Source organism: Hyaena hyaena, unplaced genomic scaffold (genome assembly GCF_003009895.1).
Source record: "Hyaena hyaena isolate Hyena2069 unplaced genomic scaffold, ASM300989v1 scaffold_2099, whole genome shotgun sequence".
NCBI lineage: Eukaryota > Metazoa > Chordata > Mammalia > Carnivora > Hyaenidae > Hyaena > Hyaena hyaena.
The window spans coordinates 27,538-47,255 of NW_024082731.1; the positions used below are offsets into that span (position 1 = coordinate 27,538).

The 19,718-nt window shown below is 38.5% G+C and overlaps 1 protein-coding gene across 2 annotated transcripts in view; it reads right to left on the reverse strand.

Annotated features, from left to right (window-relative positions):
- The window catches only part of CUNH4orf17 (chromosome unknown C4orf17 homolog), a 29,414-nt gene extending 25,128 nt beyond the window's left edge, over positions 1 to 4,286 (reverse strand). Inside the window, exon 1 of one of the 2 annotated variants that reach the window (XM_039225367.1) lies at positions 4,046 to 4,286. The gene's annotated coding sequence lies outside the window, so the exon portion shown is untranslated. Of the gene's footprint in view, positions 1 to 1,041; positions 1,069 to 4,045 lie in introns of those variants that run through there. The other variant, XM_039225368.1, reaches the window with a different exon arrangement.
- Between the last annotated feature and the right edge of the window lie 15,432 nt (positions 4,287 to 19,718).

Sequence of the window (19,718 nt, forward strand, 5' to 3'; positions counted from 1 at the left end):
TCAATTATTTTATTTCCTAGATTTTGATTTGTTCATGGGAAACCTGATAGGATTGACTGAGATATCGGTTAGAATGTTCAGCTATTCTACTGGGTGTGTCTTCCCCTCATCAATCATTTATTAGGCTCATTTGGGTAATGATATACTTCAAATTCTGGTATTAAATGTCAATAAAGAGACAATGAAGAAAACTTTTTCTCTTCTTATAAAAACTACAGTGCCTTCAAGAAGTATGAAATTCATCTTGTTTTTATATTTTAAAAGATATTTTATATTTCGTTTGGATTACAGAAAATTTAATTATCTGATGTTGTGGCTTTTATGGTTTCTTTTGGAGGTTCTGAAATAATGTTAAAGAGATAAAGGCAATATGTAGTTACATGCTATTTTGTCCACATATATCATTAAAATTTTACAAAATCCAATATACATTATGTACAACTGAACGTCTGACTTAAACTTCAATTTTCAGAAATGAGATAAATGGAAAACTCAGGACAAAGTTGTACTTTGGAATGTTCTAACAAGGGGTCTAATGATGAAAAAAATAAGTGTATTAAAGTTTCAAGCCTGAAAAAAAGTGAAACTATATTTTGCCCTGTGAAAGACATTTTTAAAAAAATGAAAAGGTAGGCCACAGACTGAGAGAAAATATTCTGAAACACGTGTATGACAAAGGACTTGAATCTAGAATAACAAAGATCACTTAAAGCTCAACATTAAGAAAACAAATAGCCACATTAAGAGCTAGGCATAAAAGGTGAACAAACACCTCATCAAAGAAGGTTATCAGATGACAAATAAGCACGCATACAAAAAGATACTCAACATCATTTATCATTAATGAGTTGCAAAATAGAACAATGACATACCTCTACACACCTATTAGAATAGCTAAAATCCAAAATACTGACAATGCCAAATGCTGGCAGGAATGTGGAGCAATAGGAACTCACATTCATTGCCAATGGGATTGCAAAATGACACAGCCACTTTGGAAAACAGGTTGGAAATTTCTTACAAAGCTACACATACTCTTACCATAGATCCAGTCATTGCACTCCTAGGTGTTACCCAAAGGAGCTGAACTCATGTCCACACAGAAACCTACACGTGGATGTTTATTCATAATTGCCAAAAAACAGAAGGAACCAAAGCGTCCTTCAATAGGTGAATGGATAAATTGGAGTACCTCCATACAATGGAATCCTATTCAATAGTAAAAAGAAATGGGCTATCAAGCCATGAAAAGACATGGAAGAACATCAAATGTATATTGCTAAGAAGCCAATCTGGAAAGGTTACACACTGAATGATTCCCACTACATGACATTTTGGAAGAAGCAAAACTGGATACAGTAAAAAAGATCCGTGGTTGCCAGCAGTTCCAGGAGGGAAGTGGGGGAGTAATGAGTAGATGGAGAACCGGGGATTGTTAGGGCAGTGAACCCAGCTTGTAGTATACTGTTCTATACTGTAGTTGCAGATATATGACGTCATGCATTTGTTGAAAGCTACAGAACTATTTAACACAGAGTGAATGCTAATGTAAACTACTATGATTTTGATTCATAAATTGTAACAAATGCATCACACCACTGAAGATGTGAATAATAGGGGAGACCGGGCAGGGGGATATATGGAACTCTCTGTACTTTCTGCTCAGTTTTCCTGGAAGCTTAAAAACTACTCTAAAAAGGCAAACCATGAGAGACTCTTGAATGCTAACAAAAACTGAGGACTGATGGATGTGGGGGGGAGGGAGGGATGGCCATGGAGGAGGGCACTTGTGGGGATGAGCACTGGGTGTTATGTGGAAACTAATTTGACAATAAACTATTTGTAAAAAAAAAAAAACTACTCTAAAAAATAAAGTCTATTAATTTAAAAAAAAGAAACTACCACAAGCTTGAAGAAAAGCAAAACTATTTTAGTTGCTATTAATAATGGCCCACATCTTTCTCTTCCACCTGTGCCTATATTGATTTTAATACTCTTTAATTGACTGATAATTAATTTCACATTGATTTTAGTGGATATCTTTCCAAAGTTCATGAATTGGTTTAGAATAATATTTCTCTATTAAGATTTCTCTATATTATAAGCATTGATTTTGGACTATAATCTTTTAAGATTTATAAACTCAAAAGCAATGAATCATTCATTCTCATATGAGATGTTAGATTTTTCCCCCCAAAGGCAAGAGAAATATGAAAAGAGCATGTTTATTAAAATAAGGAATTAATAGAGGACCAGAAAATTATTTACCTGTTGGTAAACATATAATCTTTGTTAGAGAATCAGAAATCAAGTGACTAAACATTTTCCTAAACCAAAATTAGAGAATCCCATCAATGCAGAATTGGTCAATACATATTATGGATGGATTCTGTAAGACTAAATCAGTTATAATAACTTCTGTAATGTGCCATGGATTATTTACAGTTTTGTGATAAATGATAGGTATTTTTTAACTGCAAAACAAACAAAAAACACCACAAAGAAAACAACACACACACACACGCACACACATTTCCACTATTTTAGCTTAGTAGGTATTTGCTGTATAATATACAGCAGCAGTTCTCAGCCTGCTTTCCCCAACTGATGCATAGGACAGGTGATGTTTGGAGGAAAGACATCATCATCCCATGTTTAGATTTTGAAGAATGCATTGCACAGTTGTGGTAGAGCAAAGTACTACAAAAAATTTCAATCACCCCAACTATGGTGTGTCATTAACTGTTGCTCAGAGGAGCTGTAAAAACAGGTTTTAACTCCAATCTTTCCAAACAGGTAGGTACATGTCATTGAAACTAAATGCCCACAGTGTTAGAAAACTTACCCTTCTTTGTATTAATTCTTTTTAAAAGCTACACAATTTCCAAACATGAGCATTTTAGTTAGTATCAGTAGATATGTTGGGTCTCGCCTCACTCCTGTGTAGCAAAACCTCAGTAGAGCCCTGCTGACTTGGAGGGTATGCCCAAAAAGATCTGCTGAGTAAAAGTAGCCAAGTTCCATTTATAATTCTTTTCTACTTGTGATGCCAGCACTCTGCTTTTACTCTGAAGAGGAAGAGAAAAACCTGTACAGTGGTAGCTGATGGAAAATCTAATTAAAACTACCCTGGCCACCCAGGGAATTGTGCAAGTGCTTCTGGGAGCAATATTTCTTTTCCTCTAGCCTTTTGAATCTATCTATATATTACCAAATCACTGAATTTTATTTAGACGACATGACACAAAATCTCCAAATTCCAGGGTTTCAGAGTTATGATTAATCATGTAATCCTAACTCTGGTCATCGTTACTTTTAAAATATGCAAATCTGAATTAAATATTTATAATCTTAGTCCAAAATAACATTTACGTAAAATGTATGTTTAAAACAAGAGGATACAACATCTGATCAATGAACAGCTATAAGTTACAATGAATTCCTAGAGACATAAAGATTGGTATTTAGGTGATGAATACTGAACCGCTTTGCATTTGCAGATCGCCTCACCTAAAATGCATGCCACTTGGATCTTCACTGCATTCATTGCTCTGCCTAAAGAAGACTTTCTCCTAAGGCTTCTTTACCCTTCTCTGAAGTGGTTCCCGCCATCTTCCCAGCCTGGATCTCTGTCTACTCCTTACTCTTCTTAGGTGAGGAAGCCCATGTTACTCCCTGACTTTTTTTTTTTCACATTTCTGTGTTTATTTTCCTCTCTCCGTAGGATATCATAATCAAGTAGGCAATGGTCTAGTCTAACTTCTGTATTCTCAGTCCCGGTCACATAGTGTATGTTCAGTACTTGTTAAATTAAGTTAAATGTTATCCGCAGCACAAATGTCTTTATCCCAAAAGCTTAGCTTATTTTATTAGTATGATCTCCTCAAATATACGTGGTTTGCTTTAAAAGATAATACATCATTACCACAAAACAGATTTATTTGGCCTTCACATAGTCTTGAAAAGAAGATAAACCTGAGATCCATTAACTAAACCATACCTAAACTTTTTGAAAATTATTTTAATGATGAATTTAAAATTATACCTGAGGGCAGTTTTTTAAAGAAGGTGATCTGGTTGACAGGAACTCAAGGCTATTGATACACTCCAAGCCTCATAATGGGTCTACGCTGAGTTGTCACTGATTTCCTTAAATCTCTGCACTTGAGCTGGGAGTTTTTAATTGACAGAGACAGCCTAATGTCCAATGCTTCCAATAGAACATCACTATCTCCCTCCAGTTTCTTCCCACTGTTGCTCCAAGGAGCTCACGAGCCTCCCTGGTTGTTAAGATACACTACAAAGCTTAGCAACGTGGTAACATTCCTTAAGGAAATCTGAGTTCCAGAACCTCTCCACCCCACCCCACGTTCTTCTCAGAGCTCCGCTTACCCACAGCTTGACAAAACCCCACGGCAGCAGTGACTTTTCTGTTTCAGACATACAATAGTGTTGAATCGAATGAAAGAGAAAGACAAAAAATTAAGAGCAATTTATTGATACTTCTCCCCAGAATTCTGCTTGAAAAACACATACTATGCAGATATAATCAAACTTCTCACTCAAAACTATGGGGAGAAAATGTGGGTCATTTAAAAGCTATCCCAGTCATCTTGCTTGGTAGTCAGCATGTCCACTTGCTCAATAGTGTTGAAAACAAGGTTAAATGCTAATTAAAAGTCATGAAGAAACATTAAATAATACAGTTAAAGTCATAGCATTCCCTGTCAAAAGTGAATGTGGAATCATACATAGTAATTCCATACATGCACATACACATGTGCATATATACACATGTGTCTTTCAGCTCTCAGGATTATATATACTAGTACTTCCCAATATTTTTCTTATAAGACATATTTTCATATGTCTTATAAAAACCACATATGATTTTTAATTTCTAAATCAGTCTCTGAAATCAATGTAGATAATTTCTAAAGGGCAAATACTAATTTAACACAATTTAAGGATACAGCCTAATTCCGTCTGGGTTTTTTTTTTTTTTGTCTTGTTTTTTTAATTGGCCCCAAGAATTAAAGGCTAAATAACTCCTCTTGCCTATAGCCCATTCAGGATTTGTGCCACACTATTTTACTGTATTTTATGGATAATTCAAAGGATTTTCTAAGGTACATTTTGAGATGTCATGCTATGTTTTGTATCAGTTGGGAATTTGTTTTGCACAGTGAGTCATAGAGACTTATTTCTCCCTCACACGAGAGAGTCCAATAGTCCAGGGATGGTATGGAACCCCCATGGTGTCATTTTAGGCCTCGGCTTGTTCCACATTTTGGTCCCTCTTCCTTGATATGTGGCTTCCCTACTCGAACTCAACTCTTATCCACGCTGGTTCCTGAAGTCCCAGTCACCCAAATGGCTACTATAGTACAGCCATCAAATGCATAGTCCAGGCGGAAAAGAAAAGGAGAGGGGGAAAAGTGCAGATAAAGACATATGATGGTTATGTGCTCCCTCCGTAAAAGCCTCTCCGTGAGTCTCAGACAATAATCTAGGTGCATTGATCACTTCCAGCTGCAAGGGGGGGATAGAAAATTAGCTTCTTCACAGGGCATATTGTCACTGATTTCTAAACTAGGGGCTCAGTTACCAAAAGAAGAGTGAGATAAGGTATATTGGGTTGTAAACAACAGTTTCTACCACAGATCCTGACATTTATACCTAACCCCTGTGGAAGAGGTTTTGACATTCTGTGCAGTTGCACCTTTCATTAGAGACAGTGAAGGGTCCATTAGAGGGAGACACACCCCTGGCTATGTGACATGGTTCTGTTGTATTCCCTTTAGGAAGACCTATGGGACCATCCTTGTCTCATTACTGGGAAAAATGATACAACTGGTTTCTTTGGGCACAGTTTGCAGTAATTCTGTCAGAACCAAGGGACAGAGGTTGCTCTGCTGTCCTCGCTCAGGGCACACATATATCTTTGTTGCCTTGGTAACAAACAGACTGTCAGTCCAAGCCAAAGGTAGAAAATGGATGGAGAGATTTCTTGGAATATATGCATACATATTTGAATGGCGACTAGTGAATTAAAAACACCGTCTGTGGTAGTCATAACAGGAAATCTCCCAGGTTGTTCACTGTCCACAGATATTTTGAGTATTGTTATGGGCTGAATTGTGTCCCCCTAAATTCCTATGTTGAAGCCCTAACTCCCAATGTGACTGTATTTTGTGATAGGACCTTTAAGGAGGTAATTAAGGCTAAATGAGGTCCTAAGGGTGAGTCCAAATCTAATAGGACAGGTGTTCTTTTAGGAAGAGGAAGAGACCCCAGAAAACTCTCTTCTCTCTCCCTCCCTTTCTCTCTCTCTCCATGCACAGATAAAAGAAAGGCCATGTGAAGTCACAGCAAGTAGGGGTCTGTCTACTAGCAGGAAAGAGACCAGAAACCAACCTTGCCAGAACTTTGACCTTGGAATTCTAGCCTCCAGAATTATCAAAAGATGAATTTCTGCTATTTAATCCACCCTATCTGTGGTATTCTGTTATGGCAGCCCTAGCACATTAATACACATGTGAATATGCAGAACACTCCATCAGGTCCATTTTCTCCGTATACAAGCAGTGTGGCCACATGCTGGAGCTGTGAATGGATTAGACCTATTCATTTTTATCCTCATTTTGCATTTTCTATAAGAATCCCACTGGTGTCAGCTTAACATATAAGAAAGTAATGTAAATAATTCATGAAAGGTAAAAATGTAATTGAAAACAATATAAGAATAAAACTCATTTCATCTGGTGTCTTGCCCACTCTATACTTTGTTCTGTCAATTTTGGAAATAATGATTCAGCCCTAAATTTGCAACAAGTATCTGCATTCTTAGAAAATAGTACTTTGTGATCACCAGAGCATAACAAAAGTACTGATGTAAGTAGAATAGAAAGAATTCTAAATTAGCCTCCACATTTCCTCCCCACTAGTGTACATACCCTGTATAATCCTCTTCCCTTGATTGTGGGCACTCTGTGAATACAGTGGATGTCACTCTTGTGATTAGGTGACATTCTATGGCAAAGATCAAAAGATTCTGCAGATATAATTCAAATCCCTAATCAGAATTGCTATAAGTTCATCAAAAAGAGGTTGTTTGGAAGTGAGTCTGACCTAATTTTTTTAATGTTTATTATTTTTGAAGGAGAGAGAGAGAGAGAACGTGAGCAGGGCAGGGGCAGAGAGAGAGGGAGACACAGAATCTGAAGCAGGCTCCGGGCTCTGAGCTGTAAGCACAGAGCCAATCGGGGACTCAGAACCCAGGAACCGTGAGATCATGACCTGAGCCGAAGTCGGACTCCTTACTGACTGAGCCACCTAAGCACTCCTGACCTAATTTTTAAAAGGAGATTTAGGCATTTAGGTCTTCCCTAAGATCAGACAAGCTTTCCTGCTAGCCTTAAAGAAGCAAGCTATCATGAGTTCTATCATGAGCTGCAAGGAAATGAATCTGTAAACAACGCTGAGAGCTTGGGAGAGGACCCCAAGCCGAAGCTGAGACCACAAACTCAGCTGGTACCTGGACTGCAGTCTTATAAGAGCCTATTCTGAGACCCCAGCTAAAGCTAAGCCATGCCTACACTCCTGACACACGGAAACTGTGGGATAACAACTTGGTGGCGTTTTAAGTTGCTAAGTTTGTAGCAATGTATTAGGTAGCAATAGAAAATTAATACAGTAAAACGAAATTTAGGAAGAATATTCATAGTCCATACACAATTATAAAAACAGTATCTATTTCATGCAGCCGACTGTGATCTCTTCAAGTGAGGCAGGTTGTGGAGATGGTTCACAGGATTCCATCATAAAATGTATCCATGACTTCTTGGGGTTGTGTTACAATTCTGGGCTGCCTGTATGTCCTTGGGCAGCAAGCCAAACAAGTTGAAATTCAGCTGGTGGTGTGGGAAGTACTGATTGTTATCAGCTATGGCCCTCCTAATTGGTTGGTATCCATGCCACACTAGTTGTTTGATATTTTGAATATCATCTTTCATGATCGGACAATCCCTGTCCTCTTAATTTTGAGAGATTATCTACAATTGTCCAAGCAAACCAGTTTCTTGGGAGAAGTGATTACTGCCTCCACTTGAAATTTAAAATTTTTCAGGTGGCAGCTCATTGGGAGAGCAATGATGGTCCAGTAAAAAGGACCAGGAGTAGAGATAGGGCATAAGTTAGGCCGGTGCAGCACCTCACGGTGTTTTCACAACTTCCTAATAATTCCAAGACCCATGACAAAACCCGTTACAATTCCAGGACTTTTCGGCTTCAACACACTACTGATAACATCAGTGATGCAACCCAGAGGCTGGGTTTTCTTTGGACCTATTTGATAGGGGGGCACCTGGGTGGCTTAGTCAGTGAAGTGTCTGACTTCAGCTCAGATGATGATCTCCAGAGAGATGTCATAGGACACAGGCTCTTTCCCTTCCCCCTCTTTCTGCTCCAACAGTCTTTACCTATATGTTTTGTTCTCATGGTGCTAGGGAGCTGTTGCCCTTCCAAGCCTGGTATCTGGATTCCGTAAAGAAGGAAGCAACCTGGAGTCAACAATTATGAGGAGAAAGCAGCCATTTCCCAGTCATCCTCAGCAGCTTTTGCCTATGCTCCTGGGCCAGGACAGTGCCACACTGCAGTCTCTGTCCCATGGAAGGTTGATAATTGTTGCATTTTAGCCATACCTATCACTGCCCTGAACAAATACTGGGGGTCAGTCAAAACGGAAGGCATGTGCCACAGCCCTGAAGGACAAGAATGGGGTCCTGTGAAGAAGACAGGGCAGCCAGGACAAGCCCCTCTGAGAAGGTGATATTTAAGTTGAGACCCTCAGCAAAGTACCAAGTTAGGAGGGAGGTGTTGTCCAGTAGACAACAATCAACACTTTAATTTGAAATGTAAAATTTATTGTGGTCTCCTGTTTTTCATTATACTGGAAATTGATTATCTATTATAAACTTAGTTCCAGATGCCATTCCAGCCAGGTTAATCCTGAGAAAGGGGATCTAGAATATTATTCTGTCATTGTGTCTCCTTGTAAAGAAAACCCCAGGCAGCAACTCCTACCCAATCCTAACTTGAGCATAATTCAAACAAGGAGACATTCCCAGGTTTGGTTGCCAAATTCCACTTTCACTTGATTCAGGTCAGCATGTTTAGATAAAAAGAAGTTAATCCCTCCTCTAACTTCTATACATTTATATCTCAAACACAGACTCAAACACATAAACCTATATATTATCTCCCAGCTTATCCATCAAATATTGTCATGTCCCTAGAAGAATTAAGATTTTCCCATCAAGGTCAATTCTGGGGAAAATGGTGGAGGAGGAGTATCCTAAATGCTCGTCATCACAGAGATAAACCTAGATAACATCCACAGCAGTGTAAATAATCCAGAAGCAACCCAAAGAGTGGGGAGACTCTCCACAGCTAAATGTAGAGAAGAGGCCACATTGAAGAGGGTGGAAAGGGCAGAGACATGGTTAGGAGCCAAAGTGACCAGCAAGAATGTCCATGGGAGGGAGGGACACCATGGGCACAGAGGGGAGAGAGGAGCAAGCCCCACACCAGGCACCCTAGGCATGAGTGACCCACGCTGGGAAGACAAATCCTTATAAACATGTGGTTTTGAGAACCACAGGATTTAACTTCCTGAATTTTTGTAATCAGTGGAGCTTAACACCTGGAACTTTAATATTTAAAGTTCAGCAGACTCTGCCAGAGGGCAATAGAAACTGAAAACCTCTCCTTAAGTAGACAGCACAACAAACATCCCTGCCAGCATACAAGTAGCAGTTTGAAGAATGCCTGGGGGTTAAGGGAGGGAGATTTGTTTACTAATCTCAGAAAGTGTGCTGGCGGGATAGGGATCTTTGGGAGACTTCTCCAAGAACAAAGGAGCTGGTGAGCACACAGCCCAGATACACAGACACCTATGGGAACCAGCACAGTGCAAACATTCTCCACCTAACTTGCTAACAATGTGCCCCACCCAATCCCCACTCCCACGTTCTCCTGCAGACCTACACCTCCAACTTGGCCTGGGTAAGAGTTTTCCAAAGTGGCTACAGGTCCCCTCCCACATCAGACTAGCACAAACTTTGTGACCACAATGTGCCTCACCTCTGGATTCTCCTGTAGACCTGTTGCCCCAACACACCCTTGGCGGGGGTCCATCCAGTGTGGTACCACGAATGTGGCAGTGTGCAAAGCAGCCCCGAAAGGGGCCAAAGCACACCAATACCAATACCAGGGGCCATTTAGGATAGTTAATATTTGATAGACAAGCTGAGAGATGATATATAGGTGACTTCTGCCCTGGGGAGAGGAGAAGATAACCACATGCAGTAGTCTGACTGTGGCCCCAGCAGTGAGGTGGGGGCAGACACCTGGTCTGACTTCAGGCCCTGCCCACCAACAGAAGCTTCTTATAGAACAACACAGGGAAAGTGCCCTACAGTCTGCTGTTACTGCATCTCTAGCAAACACCTGATCTGACCCAACTCAAGCACAGGGTGGTCCTAGATTGGCCCATTAACAAGATCAAACACTGCCCACAACAAACAAAAAAAGCCAATGCAGACAAATGGACTGAAGGCAAATGTGGCTCAGTGACACAGCAGCATGCACACAACACACATAGGAGGCACCCTGAAATGCCAGGTTCTGCTGAGCAGAGACTATTGCACCATAAGGCACTGCAGGACCTCTTCATAAGGCCACTAGCTAGCAGGAGATGCAGCTGACTTTCCTAAAATATAGAAACAGACACACACAGTTTGACAAAATGAGGAGACAGAAGAATGTCCCAAATGAAAGAAAAAAACAAAATCACAGAAAAAAAAAACCCTAAATGAAATGGAGATAAATGATATGCCTGATAGAGATTTAAAGTAATAGTCATAAAGATCCTCACTGGACTTGAGAAGAGAGTGGAGGACCTCAATGAGACCTTCAACAAAGAGACTGAAAACATAAAAAAGAACACAATAATTGACATTAAAAATATACTAGAGGGAATGAATAGTAGACTAGAGGAAGCAGAATGGATTAGTGACCTGGAGGACAGAGGAATGAAAAGCAATCAAGCTAAACAGGAGAAAGAGAAAAGCATAATAAAAAAGGAAAACAGACTGAGGGAACTCAGCAACATACAACAAACAAGCATAGTAACATTTGCATTCTAGGAATCCCAGAAGAAGAGAAAAGAAAGAGGGCAGAAATTTCACTTGAAGAAGTAACAGCTGACAACTTCCTGAATCTGGGGAAGAAAAACAAAATAAACCCCAGGAGGTCCACACCAAGGCACATAGTACTCAAAATGGCAAAAAAATAAGTAGTGATAGAGAATTCTAGAATTAGGAAGATAAAAGAAAGAATTATATGTACAAGGGAAAACCCCATAAAGTTTTGGCTTTTCAGCAAAAACTTTGCAGACCAGAAGGGAGTAGCATGATATATTCAAAGATACATTCAAAGCATATATTTTATGCTGATAGATAAAAACTTGCAACCAAAAATATTCTACCCAGCAAGACTATTATTCAGAATAGGAGAGGTAAAGTTTCCATGACAAACAAAAGTTAAAGGAATTCATCACTGCTAACCCAGCCTTACAAGAAATGTTAAAGGGGACTCTGAATGGAACAGAAAGACCATAAGTAGGAGTAAAAAAGATAGGAAGCACAAAAGCACTAAAATCAAGTATATCTATAAAAATCAGTCAAATGACTCATAAACTAAAAGGATGTAAATATGACACTATATACCTGAAACATGGAGGTGGGAGGGAGGAGTAAAAAATCAAGTGCTTTTAGAATTGGTTCAAATTTAAATGATTGTCAACTTAATATACAAACCTAATGGTAACCACAAATGAAAAACCAGTAATAGATATGCAAAAAATAAAAAGAAAGGAATCCAAGCATATCACTAAAGAAAGCCAGCAGAGGCGCCTGGGTGGCATAGTTGGTTATGCATCCTTTGGCTCGAGCCCCTCTTTGGGGTCTGTGCTTACAACTCAGAGCTTGATTGCTTCAGATTCTGTGTCTCTCTCTCTCTTTGTCCCTCTCCTGCTCACACTCTGTCTCTCTCTGTCTCTCTCTCTCTCTCTCTCTGTCAAAAATAAATTAAAAAATAAAAATAAAAGAGAAGAGAGCAATAGAAGAAAGGAACAGAGAAGAATTACAAAAACAACCATAAAACAATGAACCAAATGGTAAAAAGTACATACCTATCAATAATTACTTGGAATTTAAATGGAAAAAAATAGTCCAATCAAAAGACACAGGGTGACAGAATGGATAAGAAAACAGGACCCATCAATAATCTGCCTACAAGAGACCCATTTCAGACCTAAAGACACATTCATATTGAAAGTAAAGGGATAGAAAAGCATTCATCATGCAAATGGAAGTGAAAAGAAAGATGGCATAGCAATACTTATATCAGACAAAATAGACTTTAGAACAGACTGTAACAAGAGACAAAGAACACTATATAATCATAAAAGGAATAAAAGGAATAATCCAACAAGAAGATATTGCAATTATAAATGTTAATGCACCCAACATAGGATCATATATAAATATATAAAACGGCTATTAAAAAACATAAAGGAAGTAATCAGTAGTAATACAGTAACAGTAGGGGACTTTAATACCCCATTTACATCAATGGGCAGATCATCCACACAGAAAATCAACAAGGAAACAGTAGCTTTGAATGACACATTGGAACAGATGGATCGTTAACAGTTATATTCAGAACATTCCATTCTACAACAGCAGAATACACATTCTTTTCAAGTGCATCTGGAAGATTCTCCAGATTAGATCACATGTTAGGCCACAAAACAAGTCTCAACAAATTAAAAAAGATTACAGTCATACTATGAATCTTTTCTGACCACAACACTATAACACTAGAAATCAACCACAAGAAATAAAATCTGGAAAGAGTACAAATATATGGGGGGGGGGGGGAGGCAAATACCATGTTACTAAACAATCACTGAGTCAGCCAAGAAATCAAAGAGAAAAGTAGAAAATACACGGAAAGAAATGAAAATGAAAACACAACAGTCCCAAATCTTTCGGATCGGCAAAAGCTATTTCGAGAGGAAGATTATAGCAATACAGGTCTACCTCAAGAAGTAAGAAAAATTTCAAATAAACAGCCTGACCTTACACCAAAAGGAACTAGAAAAAAAAGAAAAAACAAAACCCAAAAACAGTAGAAGGAGGGAAATAATAAAGATTAGAGCAGAAGTAAATGAAATGGAATCTAAAAAGACAATAGAACAGATTAATGAAACTGGGAGCTGGTTCCTTCATAAGATCAACAAAATTAATAAAATTTTAGAAAAACTCATAAAAAGTAGAGAAAGAGATGGAGTTCCTGGGTGGCTCAGTCAGCTGAGTGTCTGACTTCAGCTCAGGTCATGACCTCATGTTTCATGAGTTTAAGCCCTGTTTCGGGCTCACTGCTGTCAGTGAGGAGCCCGCTTTAGATCCCCTGTCCCCCTCTCTGCATCTCCCTTGCTTGTGCTCTTTCTCTCTGAAAAATAAATGCACTTTTTAAAAACAATGACAGAGGACTCAAATAAACAAAATCAAAAATGAAAGATGAGAAATAACAACCAACACCACAGAAATACAAAGGATTTTAAGAGAATATTATAAAACATAGGACAAAAAACTGGACAACCTAAAAGAAATGGATAAATTCCTAGGAACATATAAACTATCAAAACTGAATCATGAAGAAATAGAAAATTTGAATATACTAATTAATAGCAATGAAATTGAATCAGAAATTTAAAAAATCCCTAACAAACAAAAAGCCTAGGACCAGAGGGCTGCAAGTGAATTCTACCAAGTGTTTAAAGAAGAGTTAATACCTACTCTTCTCAAACTCTTCCAAAAAATACAAGAGAAAGGAAAAAACAAAACTGGAGGTGTCAAAATCCCAGATTTCAAGATATATTACAAAGCTGGGGTAACCAAAACAGTATGGTACTGGCATAGAAACAGACATATAGATCAATAGAACAGAATAGAGAGCCCAGAAATAAACCATGGTTATACGGTCAATTAATCTTTGACAAAGCTGAAAAGAACAGGCAGTGAGGAAAAAGTCTCCTCAACAAATGGTGCTGGGAAAACTGGGCAACTTTCTTACAGCATACACAAAAATAAACTCAGAATGGATTAAGGACCTAAATGTGAGACTTGAAACCATGCAAATTCTAGAAGAGAGCACAGGCAGCAATTTCTCTGACATTGGTCATGGCAACATTTTTCTAGATATGTCTCTTGAGGCCAGCGAAAGAAAAGCAAAACTAAACTATTGGGACTACATCAAAATAAAAAAACACCACTGACAAAACTAAAAGATAGTCGACTGAAAGGGAGAAGATATTTGCATGACATATCTGAAAAAGATTAGTATCCAAAATATATAAAGAACTTATAAAACTCAACACCAAGGAAACAAATAATCCAATTAAAAATTGGCAGAAGATATGAACGGACATTTTCCCAAAGAGGACATACAGATGGCCAATAGACACGTGGAAAAATGTTCAACATCATTTATCATCAAGGAAATGCAAATCAAAACTACAGTGAGATATCACCTCACACCTGTCACTAAAATCAAAAACAAAACAAACAAATGTTTGTAAGGATGCAAAGAAAAAGGAACCCTTGTACACTGTTGGTGGGAATGCAAACTGGTGCACCCACTGTGGAAAAGAGTATGGAGGTTTCTCAAAAACTTAAAAATAGAATTATCATATAATCCAGTAATTCCACTACTGGGTATTTACCTAAAGAATACAAAAATACTAATTCCAAAAGATATATTCTCCCCTGTTTATTGCAGCATTATTTACAACAGCCAAATTATGGAAGTAGCTCAGTGTTTATTAACAGATGAATGGATAAAGAAGTAGTATATATACCGGGGCGCCTGGGTGGCCCAGTCGGTTAAGCATCTGACTTCAGCTCAGGTCATGATCTCACAATTTGTGAGTTCGGGCCCTGCATCAGGCTCTGTGCCGACAGCTCAGAGCCTGGAGCCTCCTTCAGATTCTGTGTCTCCGCCTCTCTCTGCCCCTCCCATGCTCATGCTCTGTCTCTCTCTGCCTCTCAATAATAAATAAAAACATTAAATAAAAGTAGTAGTATATATACCATTTATATATGTATATATTGCAACACCATGGATGAATGTAGAGGTATCATCCTAAGTGAAATAAGTCAGTCAGAGAAAGTCAAGTACCATATGACTTCACTCACATGTGGAATTTAAGAAAACAAATAAAGAAAGAAAAAAAAGACAAAGATTCTTTTTTTTTTTTTTAGGATTTGATTCTTTTTATTCTTTTTTTTTAATTTATTTATTTTTACAAATACTTTATTGTCAAATTAGTTTCCACATAACACCCAGTGCTCATCCCCACAAGTGCCCTCCTCCATGCCCATCTCCCCCCTCCCCCCCACATCCATCAGTCCTCAGTTTTTGTCAGCATTCAAGAGTCTCTCATGGTTTGCCTCTCTCCCTTTCCCCCACCATTTCCCCCCTTCTTCTCCCCCTTGTTCCTCCATCAAGTTCCTCCTAATCCTCCTATACGTGCAAACATATGATATTTGTCCTTCTCTGCCTGACTTATTTCGCTCAGCATAACACCCTCAAGGTCCATCCATGTTGCTACACATGGCCAGATTTCATTGTTTCTCATTGCCATGTAGTATTCCATGGTATAGATAAACCACATCTTCTTGATCCATTCATCTGTTGATGGACACTTAGGCTCTTTCCATGTTTTAGCTATTGTGGAGAGTGCTGCTATGAACATTGGGGTACATGTGCTCCTATGCCTCAGCATTTCTGTATCCCTTGGGTAAATTCCTAGCAGTGCTATTGCTGGGTCATACGGGAGTTCTAGTGTTAACTGTTTGAGGAACCTCCACACTGTTTTCCAGAGGGGCTGCACCTGTTTACATTCCCACCAACAGTGTAGGAGGGTGCCCGTTTCTCCACATCCTCGTCAGCATCTAGAGTTCTCTGATTTGCTCATTTTAGCCACTCTGACTGGTGTGAGGTGGTATCTCAGTGTGGTTTTGATTTGTATTCCCTGATGAGGAGGGATGCTGAGCATCGTTTCATGTGTCTGTTGGCCATCTGGATGTCCTCTTTGGAGAAGTGAAAGACAAAGAGATTCTTAACAATAGGGAACAAACCTCTGGTTACCAGAGGGGAGGTGAGTGTGAGGATGTGAAACAGGAGAAGGGGATTAAAGAGTGTATTTATCACAACGAGCACTGTGTAATGTATAGAATTGTTGAATCACTGTATTATACAACTGAAACTAAAATTACACTGCATGTTAACTATACTGGAATTAAATTTTAAAAAGATTATCCATAAAATATTAATTGTTCTAAGTGCAATATGATATCTTACATTGGATATTTGACTATAATAAAAGGCCTAGAATGCATCTTCTATGGGGATTATCCCACTCTTGGGTTTTTTCCTTCATGCTTAACTGTCTACTGGCTAGCTCCACTTAGAAGTCTAACAGGCACCGGAGAAGATGGTTTGTACTCAGCCAAATAATAATAACATAGTAATATCATGTATCAAATACTTTTTTCAAATCAGAGTCAGTGTTGTGTTGAGTACTTTATATGGATTCTCTCAATTTTTACAACTCTTTGAAGTAGATACTATTCTTATTAGATATTTTTATTCTCATTTTATACAGGACAAAACTGAGGCTTGGAGAGGTTGAATGTTCTCAAGGACGTGTGGTCATGGCCTAACTCAAGTCAGCCTGACTAACACAGCTAATGATTACCTCTAAAACTGTTTAAAGCCCTGTACACTATGAGTAACTTGGAAATGTGATACAAACACTTAGAAATGTGTTCTCACATTCTAATTCTGTTCTGGGGGTTTTAACATCTAATACCCTTAAGGAAGCCCTTTGCACCAGGCTTAGACACGAAATGTGGCTAGTCCTCAATGAGATGTGCTCTAAGTATATAACATATATGGAATGTTGAAGACCTATTAGAAAAATAAAATAAAATAATTAATAACTTTTAGCATTCATTATGCTTTTAAGCGATAACATTTTGAATATATCAGTTATATAAAATTTTATTAATATTAATTTCATCCATTTCCTTATACTCTTTTTAATGTGGCTACCAGAAAATTTTAAATTGCCTGTGTGGTTCACGTTACAGTTCTACTGGACAGCACTGCTCTTTCACCTTGAGGAGGGCAAAAACCTTCTACTTCTCACATGGATTCTCTTTGGCAGGTATTGACCCTTAATATTTCAAAATTGAACACGAACAAAGAGAGTCCTCTTCACTGATACCAGATTTCAAGCTGATCTTTGGAGTTTAAAGAAATTATTTGATAACTGTTACAACAGATGTTTCTGATACTATAGGCTTGATAAAGGCTTTCTAAATTTTCTAGGGAAAGAAGCTGAGCTAGGGATCAAGGAGACATGTTTCCAAGCATTCAGGATTAACTAAATTCCTTAATATTAGCTCAATAACTAGGGATTCTGCATTGTATAAAGGAGAGCTGGAAAATACAACATACCTTTAGATTGGCTGATATCTAGTGATTTGGAGACAGCAAGAACATTGCAGAATAAGTCCATTTTTACTTAGTTTCCTTTGTCGTTTAAAAATAATTACAAACCAGTGCTCTTGTTTTACTGGATGAATTAGGAAGCCACTCACGTTCACAACTTCTTTTTTGGTATATATATATATATATTTTTTTTTTTTTCATAATGGGAAGGAGAGATTTGAAGAATACTTGCATGAATTCCCATAGGTCAGGCTTCTGTGCGCCGCAAATGTAGATGACTCTGAACCAGGAGATGCAGAGGAGGCTCAGAGGAAGCACTGAGGTTGGCAAAGGAGTGATGGTAGATTACCACGTTATTGTGAGCTTCCATGCCTGCAACTCACATATCTTTACCATAGTTTTCATCGGAGAGTAAGGAAATAGTGAGTTAACTCTTAAAGGTTTCATTACTTTAATAATTCTTATTAATTTTTATTTCAGAATAATTTTAGATACATAGAAAAATTGCAAAGATAGCACAGAATGTTCCTGTATACTCTGCGTCCAGTTTCCCCTAATCTTCCATGACTATGGTACATTTGTTAGAACTAAGAAACCAACATTAGTACATTACCATGAGCTGAACTTCAGACTTCACTTTGATTTCAAGTTTTCCCATTAATATCCTCTTGTTCTGTTTCAATATTCAACACAAGATGTCACATTACATTTAGGACAAGCTGGGATATGACTTGTCCAAGGTAGGGATTATGGATTTTTATGACAGCTCTGCTGATGTAAAATTGATATACAAAACGCCTGCACATATTTAATGTATGTAATCTGAGGTGTTTGGACATAATGCAGACACCTATTAAACCATCATCACAATCAGAGTATTAGACTTATTTATCACCTCCAAAAGTTTCCTCATTCTATTTTTGTTGTTGTTTTCATGGTAAGAACATTTACCATGAGAAATACACTTTTAACAGAATTTTAAGTGCACAATATAGTAGTATTATTAGCCATAGGCACCATGTTGTACAGAGTTTTCTAGAACATATTCCTCTTCCATAACTGAAACTTTATACCCACTGAGTAACAACTCCCCCTCATTCCTGCAGCCCCTGGCAACCATCCTTTTAGTCTGCTTCTGTGAGGTTTTTTTAAATTTTTTAATTATTTTTTTTTTGAGAGAGAGAGACAGAGTGCAAGTGGGGGAGGGGCAGAGAGAGGGAGACACAGAATCAGAAGCAGGCTCCAGGCTCTGAGCTAGCTGTCACCAGAGAGACGGATGCGAGGGTCAATCTCACAAACCATGAGATCATGACCTGAACCGAAGTTGGTGGCTTAACCAACTGAGCCACATAGGCACCCCAAGTTTGATTTTTTTTTTTTTAATTTTTAATGCTTTATCTATTTCTGAGAGAGAGAGAGACAGTGTGAGCAGAGGAGGGTCAGAGAGAGAAGGAGACACAGACTCTGAAGCAGGCTCCAGGCTCTGAGCTAGCTACCAGCACAGAGCCCAATGCGGGGCTTGAACCCACGAACTGTGAGATCATGACCTGAGCCAAAGTCGGACACTTAACCAACTGAGCCACCCAGGTGCCTCTGATTTTTAAAGAGACCTCATAGAGTGGAACAGCAATATTTGTCCTACTGTGACTAACTTATTTCACTTAGCATGATGTCCTTTAGTCTCATCCACACTGTTGGATATAGCAGGATATCCTTTTTTAGCGCTGAATAATATTCCATTGTATGTATATATGACATCACATTTTATTTATCCATTTATCCGTCAATGAACACAGAGGTTGTTTCCTTGTTTTGCCAACTGTGAATAAAGTTGTTTTAAAAATATATAATCCCTACTTTGGACAAGTGAGAACATTCCAGAGAGATAGGTCCTCTCATCTCACCCTGTCTCAGTGGCACACTGCAGGAAATTAGCTCATTAGATTAGCTAGTTAAGATCTTAGAGATGAGGGGTACCTGGGTGGCTCAGTTGGTTAAGCATTCAACTATTAATTTTGGCTCAGGTCATGATCTCACGGTTCATGGGATGGAGTCCCACACTGGACTCCATG